General features: G+C 39.5%; 1 pseudogene; it reads right to left on the reverse strand.

Annotated features, from left to right (window-relative positions):
• Positions 1 to 3,133: 3,133 nt before the first annotated feature.
• Positions 3,134 to 8,258, reverse strand: part of LOC116089382 — a 36,615-nt pseudogene continuing 31,490 nt past the window's right edge.

Genomic DNA, 8,258 nt, shown 5'->3' on the forward strand with positions numbered 1-8,258 from the left:
ATAAACTATTTTCATTGAATAATCTGACAAAAAAACTAATTTTATCAGACACAATTTATTAGTCATCATTTTTTATTATTTTATTTATTTACATTTCAAATGATATCCTGTTTCCTGGTTTCCTCTCTGGAAAACCCCTCTTCCATCCTCCCTCTCCCAGCTTCTATGAGGATGTTCCCCAAACTGCCCTCCCACTCCTACTTCCTCACCTTCCCATTCCCCTACACTAGGGCATCAAGTCTTCCCAGGACCTTTCTTCCCATTGATGTCCAACCAGACTATCCTCTGCAATATATGCGGTTAGAGCTATGGGTCCCTCCATGTGTACTCCTTGGATGGTGGTTTAGTTCCTGGGAGTTCTGGGGGTTCTGGTTAGTTGATACTGTTGTTTTTCCTATGGGTTGCAAACCCCTTCAGTTCCTTCAGTCCTTTCTCCAACTCCTCCATTGGGGACCTCGTGTTCAGTCCAATGGTTGGGTGCAAGCCTCCACCTCTGTATTTGTCAGGCTCTGGCAGAGCCTCTCAGGAGACAGCTATTTCAGGCTTCTGTCAGCAAGCATTTCTTGACATTCTCAATAGTGTCTGGTTTTGATGACTGTATATGGAAGAGATCCCAGGCATGGCAGTCACTGGATGGCCTTTCCTACATTCTGCTCCAAACTTTGTCTCTGTATCTTCTCCTGTGGGTATTTTGTTCCCTTCTAAGAAGAAATGAAGCATTTCTAAGAAGTGAAGCACACTTTGGTCTTCCTTCTTCTTGATCTTCATTTGTTCTGTGAATTGTATCTTGAGTATTCTGAGCTTCTGGGCTCAGTGAGTACATACCATGTGTGTTCTTTTGTGACTGGGTTACCTCACTCAGGATGATATTTTCAAGTTCCATCCATTTGCCTAAGAATTTCATAAAGTCATTGTTTTTAGTAACTGAGTAGTACTCCATTGTGTAAATGTACCACATTTTTTGTATCCATTCGTCCATTGAAGGACATCTGGGTTCTTTCTAGCTTCTGGCTATTCTATGGCCGCTATGAACATAGTAGAGCATGTGTCCTTGTTATATGTTAGAGCATCTTTTGGGTATATGCTCAGGAGTGATATAGCTGAGTCCTCAGGTAGTACTATGTCCAATTTTCTGAGAAACAACTAGACTGATTTCCAGAGTGGTTGTACCAGCTTGCAATCCCACCAGCAATGGAGGAGTGTTCCTCTTTCTCCACATCCCTACCAGCATCTGCTGTCACGTGAGATTTTGATCTTAGCCATTCTGACTGGTGTGAAGTGGAATCTCAGGGTTGTTTTGACTTGCATTTCCCTGATGACTAAAGTTGTTGAACATTTCTCTAGGTGAAATTCTCAGCCATTCTATATTCCTCATTTGGGAATTCTTTCTTTAGCTCTGTACCCCATATTAATAGGGTTATTTGGTTCTCTGGAATCTAACTTGAGTTCTGATGGTGGAGAAGCACAGAGAGTCAGGAATTTGAACTGAGGTATGTAGCAGTAGGGGATGGGGGACTGGGGTTAGGCACTAGAAAGTCCCAGATGCCAGCAACTCACAAAGTTCTGAGGACCCAACAGGGGTGACATTGACCAAAATAACCAGTAAAGATTAGATAGAGCCTGCAGATACTTTAACCAGTGAATAGGCATGGTCCTCAGTTGAGGGATGGGGCCACCCACCCGTCTAAAAAATATTAATCCAGAATTGCTCCTGTCCAAAGGAAATGCAGGGACAAAGGGTGGAGCAGAGAGTGAAGGAAAGTCCATCCAGAGTCCTAGGAATCCACCCCACCTGCAGACACCAAACCCAGCTACTATTGCTGATGCCAAGAAGTGCTTGGTGACAGGAGCCTGGTATAGCTGTCCCCTGAAAGGCTCTACCAGAGCCTGACCAATACAGATGTGGATGCAAGCAGCCAACCATCAGACTGAACCTGGGTACCTGAGTGGAGGAGTTATGGAAGGACTGAAGGAGCTGAAGGGGTTTGCAAACCCATAGGAAAAACAACAATATCAACCAACCAGACCCCCCAAAATTCCTCGGGACTAAGCCACCAATCAACACATGGAGGGACCTATGGTTTCAGCTCTCTATGTTGCAGAGGATTGCCTTATCTGCCATCAATGGAAGGCAAGGCCCTTGAACCTTTGGAGACTTGATGACCCAGTGCAGGGAAATGCTAGGGTGCTGAGGCTGAAGTGGGTGGTTGGTAGAGCATCCTCATAAAGGAAGGGGGGAAGGCATGGGGGTTTGTGGAGAAGAAACTGGGAAGGGGGATAACATTTGAAATGTAAATAAATGAAATAACTAATAAAAAATAAATAAAACATAAAAAATAAAATAAATTGGGTCTAGTCTTTTTTTTTCCCCAAGAATGAATACAGACTACAGTCTATCCAAAAATATCATCCCAAGTTATAAAGTCCCCTTCGTACTATTTACCTTTCTTTCCTCAGAAATGGGTTCAGAGTGGAGCAAACCACAGGTAAACTGTCAGGGATTCTGCAGGGTTGGTGCCCTGAGGTGGGGAACAGTAAAGGTGCTGGAAAGGATCGTAGTCAAGAATATTAGTGAAGGCTCCACCAATTCAAATTAAGGTAAGCTGTGTGCAGTACAGATCCAGGACTACACAGGCTTCCTTTATGAGAACTTCAGTTATATAAGCTCTGGGCCAGCTCCCACTATTTGTGGGTATCTAGGTAGGCCATCTCACCTATTTAATGTGGCCGCATGGACCAAGGAAAGCATGGACAACTGGCTGCTTTTCATTGCTAATCCTGCTCCTGACTCATTCTGTATGTTTCCTCAGCTGGAAAAAGAAGATAATAATGATCTATTTAACAAGGGGTGTTGTACGGATTAGTAGTGAATAACACGTTTCATGAGGCAAGGCAGCACTGAGCTTGTAAATATTAAAGCTCTCCTCTCTACAAAGTGAATTCATACTTCTCTTGAAGATAGCCCAGAACACCAGAACATGAATGAACAGAGGAAACAGTTAAAATAAGGTCAGTTTTCCCTGGACCCCAGAAACTTCAGTTTCTAAAAGAAGACCGAGTAACTTTTCTGTAGATCTTGAGCATTTTAGGTTTTGGGTTTTGTAAAAAAGAAAAAAAAAAGCCATCTCCACCTCTAGCACACTTTTAGCATTTGTTTACATTCAGATGTCATCTTTGTGTATACTTGGCTGTAGTTTTCAATCTAAAAATCAACGAAGAATAAAAGTTATACTTATTTCCTTGTGATCTCCTAAGTCTCCTGTCAAGTCAACATGACAGGCAAGCCTTCTCATCACTGTGCTTCATCATGGATGCTTGCTTTACTTGAAGAGATCATGGTAATTAATGAATTTGATCTCATGCACAGCTTTCCATGACCATAGAACATACCCCATTATGTAATATACAGCCAATAAATTGGCCCTAAGTAGCTAATGCTTTCCCTTCCTTTGTGGGAACTTGCATTTTCCACAGAGTAGGAAGAAAACACAGCAAAATTAATAAATACAGAACTATGAGTTACTTTATAAGAGAAAATTGAAAGGATATCATCTAAGGTTCAAATCTAGGGCAAATAAAAACATGCTACTAAAGAAATCTGATAATAGGAACTTAATACTGTGAAAACATAATGCTTTGAAAACTTAATCTTATTGAAATTTGACTCAGGTTATTTAAGGTATTTTAGTAATATTCACAATTATTTACTGTTTTAAATTTATGTGCATTTTAATGCGAAATTGAAAGGACTTACATAATACACATTTTTGACATTTACACATAAGTCAATTTTAAGGTCATCATTACACTTATTTCTCCTGAATTTCTTGAGTGACAAAAGAGTATATATAACCAACCAATCATTCATTATTATTATTAATTTATTATTTTCATATTGTTTAATTATTATTACTAATTCAATTTCTATTGGAAGAAACTGATGCTGAGGAGAATGTTGCCAAATTGTTTGTTATATTTCTAAATTCAATTTACCACCTGTCACCTGCCAGGAAAAAGGAAAAAGAGGGGGTATTGAGTTTTATATTGATGACTATGGGATTGCTTTCCTTTTCTTATTAATTCATTAATATGTTCCATTTAGAGTTACATATGCCTATATTGCTCTCTCTCTCCCTCTCTCTCTCACACATACATATAAACATACATATAATACATATACATATATATTCATATATGTTTACACAATATACATATATATTCACATGTAGAGTCATAAAAAGCAATGTAAGTTAAGATAGAACCATAGGACATCTACTTTCCATTATCACGAATAGAAGTATATCACAGAAATACTTCTATTAAACATAAGCATTAGTTTTTCCCAGGAATTAATGTTTAAAATGAAAGCAATATTCTACTCCCAACTAAACCTGTGTACAGGGAGGTAAAGGTTTGGTTTCATTCACAAATTTCTAGTTTATTGTTATGAGTTTGTTAAAAAAAATAGTTAATGTGAGTACCATTGATAGGACTATTACACGTATCCAACTATTTTTTCTCTGATCATAGAGATTGATTTGTTATCTTTCTTTTTTAAAAAGATATATTTATTTATTTTATGTATATGAGTACACTGTAGCTGTAAAGATGGTTGTGAACCATCATGTAGCTGCTGGAAATTGAACTCAGGACTTCTGCTCACTCCAGCCCAAAGATTTATTTATTATTATATGTAAGTACATTGTAGCTGTCTTTAGACACACCAGAAGAGGGCATCAGATCTCATTTTGAATGATTGTGAGCCACCATGTGGTTGCTGGAATTTGAACTCAGGACCTTTGGAAGAGCACTCAGTGCTCTTAACTGCTGAGCTATCTCACCAGCCCCCAATTTGTTATCTTTTAAAGGAAGGCTTCTCACAAAAAGAATTATATGATGCTAGGATAGAACACAAGAGACCACAATTAATTTTTAATTAATAAATAGACTATTGTGTAACCCTCCTGGTTTGAGGCCTACCTCTCATAACCACACCTCTCTGCCCACCTCCTGCTATTTGCCAAGCCTCCAACCTGGTTCCAGTTACATTCAGAAGTCTCACCTCTGCAGAGAAAAAAAGAAGTCGCTGATTGGACTGGCATGCTGACGATCCTGTGGGAGGGATTTACCTCACCTTTTCTAACTGTTGGTGGGGACAAACAGGGCATCAAAGTGAAGATGACTGAGTGACCACAGCTCGTGTGGTCTAATTTTTATCCTCCCATGTGGGTAAGGTATAGTATGGCTAGCCTGCCTCCTCCTATCTCTTTTTATCTCCTCCTATTTCTTTCTAACACCATATTCCAGGTACCCTATCCCTTTCAACATTGCTGCTGGACAGCAACACTATTGGAATGAATAAAATCTTTTTATAAGGGCAGCATTTTTAAATAATGACAAGGCTTTATTTGTAGAAATTTCAGTTATACGTTTTATCACAAGACTTGAAAATTTAACTTAAAATCTCTATTTCAAGACCATTGGAAGAGATTTGTTACATTAATTATCTGTAACTGGTGGGCATTTTATGCTTTAGTTTGATAGTTGGCACTGACATTTTTGGGTATAATTGGTTCATGTGTAATTTACCAATTCTTACCCTCATTGATGTCTTCCAGATTCATAGGCAAAATTATAAACATCACTTTTAAAGTTTTAATTAAATTTGTAGATAGAGACCACATTTTTATTTTATTTTATTTTATTTTAAGTTTTCTATTGGTTATTTTATTTATTTAAATTTGAAATGTTGACCCCCTCCCCAGTTTCTTCTCTGCAAATACCCTATCTCACCCATCTAATCTCTGCTTGCCTCTGAGGGTCCTCTACTCACCAACTCACTCCCACCTCACTGCCCCAACATCCTCCTATGCTGTGGCATCAATCCTCAACAGGCCCAAGAACCTCTCCTCCCAATGATGCCAGATAAGTCAATCCTCTGTTACATATGCAGCTGGAGCCTCCATGTGTACTCTTTGGTGGGTGGTTTAGTCACTGGGAGCTCTGGAGGTTCTGGTTTGTTGATATTGTTTTCTTTCCTATGGGGTTGCAATTATCTTCAGAAAGAGATCACAATTTTTATATAGTTCTCTGAATAATGAGGTTAAGGTTGTTTGGGTTTAGGTGCTGAGGCCTTGGTCCCTAGATAATGGTACTATCTGGGAAAGTTCCAGAAAATTTAGTGGTGTTGCCTTGAGAAAGTAGGCTCCTTATTTTTCAGCATGTAGGTCTGTACCTACTCTATACACTCCTTCCTCTCTACCATAAAATGGTCATCAGTCCTATTCTTCAAGCTTCCGTTGATATGTTTATTCTTTTCAAGCACATGGGACCAGAAGAATATGAAATAAACCTAAAATTGTGAGACAATATAAATCTATTCCCCTTCAGTTGTTTATGCCAAGCATTATATCGCTGCAATGAGAAACAGAAACAGGTGTTGTGTAGTGTTTCCTTGTAATGTAGAAATGAAAGAATCAGGAAGAAACTCACAGAAACACATGGATGGGAAATTTTATCTGAAACAAAACAACCCTAGTAATGTTGTAAAATAAACATCAGGGTATATGTTTCTAAAGCTTCATGTAAATTAGAAAATAGTCATAATTTTATTAGTTTGAACATTTATCAGTGATAAATGAGAGGCTGATCAATTTACTTACTATCAGACAACCTGAAAGTCTGAGCCCACTCTGCCTGAAGGCCTGGGACAGGAAACCTTACCATCAAATGACCTCACACTGTGTTTATCTTGGATAGTGGGGACATGTGGAGAGAATTATTATAGATACTTAATTAGCTATTATTTATTTTTGCCATCATATATGACATCTCCTTTTTAACTAAAATGTTGGGCTTCAACTAATATGATCTTAAGAAAGACAGACAATATCACGCAAGAGCTATTTGCAAACATGCAAGAGTTCTTAAATGTGCTGAACAAGTGAAAGAATCTACCTATGAATTATATTAGAAATGACATAAACCTGTACTGATGTAAATAATAGTTCATCCTTCTAGAGCACAAAGAAAATTGTGTTGAACATTTTGTAAGCTATAATTATTTTCCAATGAGTCACAGGAGAAATAAGTTTGCACAAGGAATTTTAGTTTCTGCTCTGAAAAGACAAGTAGAATCTCTTGTTTTCCCTAGAAATGTGGCTCTGCCCAATAAATCTAATTTATATCTTCTTCTGCACAGATCAAGTACTCAATATTCTCTTCTAGTTCAGAAGAAAAACAAGAGGGTGTAACCCTCCTGGCTTGAGGGCTGCCTGCCTCACATAACCACACCTCTTTGCCCAGCTCCTGCTATTTGCCACTCCTCGTCCCTGGTTCCAGTTACATCGGAAGTCCCGCCTCTACAGAGACTAAAGAAGCTGCTGACTGGGCCTATATGCTGACAAACTTGGGGGAGGGGTTTTGCCTCACCTATTCTACCTGTTGGCTTGTAACAAAGAGATTATTAAATGGAAGATGGCTGAGTGATCACAACTTCTGTCTAATTTTTTATAGAACCTTCCACGTGGGTAAGGTATACAAATGGCTTGCCAATTCCCTGACTCCATAATCCAGAAAACCCATTTTTATTGTAGCTGTTGGCCAGCAACAGGTGGTTCCCAACGTGGGGCTGGATTGGAGAAAAAAAAAGAGAGATTTCTTATTTAAATATTAAAGATGTATGGCAGGTTCTGCCGAGATATGGCCAAGGTAGACAATGAAATTGCCAGGATAATGGCAAATTTGCCATGGACGTAGCCATTTCTCATGGTAAGTGACTTGGTTGCGGGGTTATTTAGAAGGCTGACTAACTCCAGGGATTGGAGACAGCCTTTTCCCCTAAAAGCTCTGGGTTGGAGAGCTAACGGGGACCTCCCAAAGAGTGGAGGTACTATGGAGACAGAAACGGACCATGCACAGGCTATAGCTCCCTGTGACATTTCAGGAGAATTCCCTGATTTTTTAATTTATGTCTTGTTTACATGTATCTATGTGTGTATCATGTTGGATGAGTGATGGTCTTTTTATGTTGTCAAACGTCTTTGTCTAGAAGTACATGTAGCCAAGGTGGCCTCAGAGGCCCTGCCCTCTCTATACAGAGCACATGGGCTGGCTAAGAGTTTCTTTTGTCCCATGCTGGCTGCTCTGACCAGGGACCCAAGTGGAGAAGGACGGTTCCTGGCAGGCGGGCGGGTGCCAGGTTCCCGAGCTCGGGCAGATGCCCCGCAGTGGCTCTGCTGGTTGATCCTGGCCAGCCA

This window comes from Mastomys coucha, unplaced genomic scaffold (genome assembly GCF_008632895.1).
Source record: "Mastomys coucha isolate ucsf_1 unplaced genomic scaffold, UCSF_Mcou_1 pScaffold14, whole genome shotgun sequence".
Classification (NCBI taxonomy): Eukaryota; Metazoa; Chordata; class Mammalia; order Rodentia; family Muridae; genus Mastomys; species Mastomys coucha.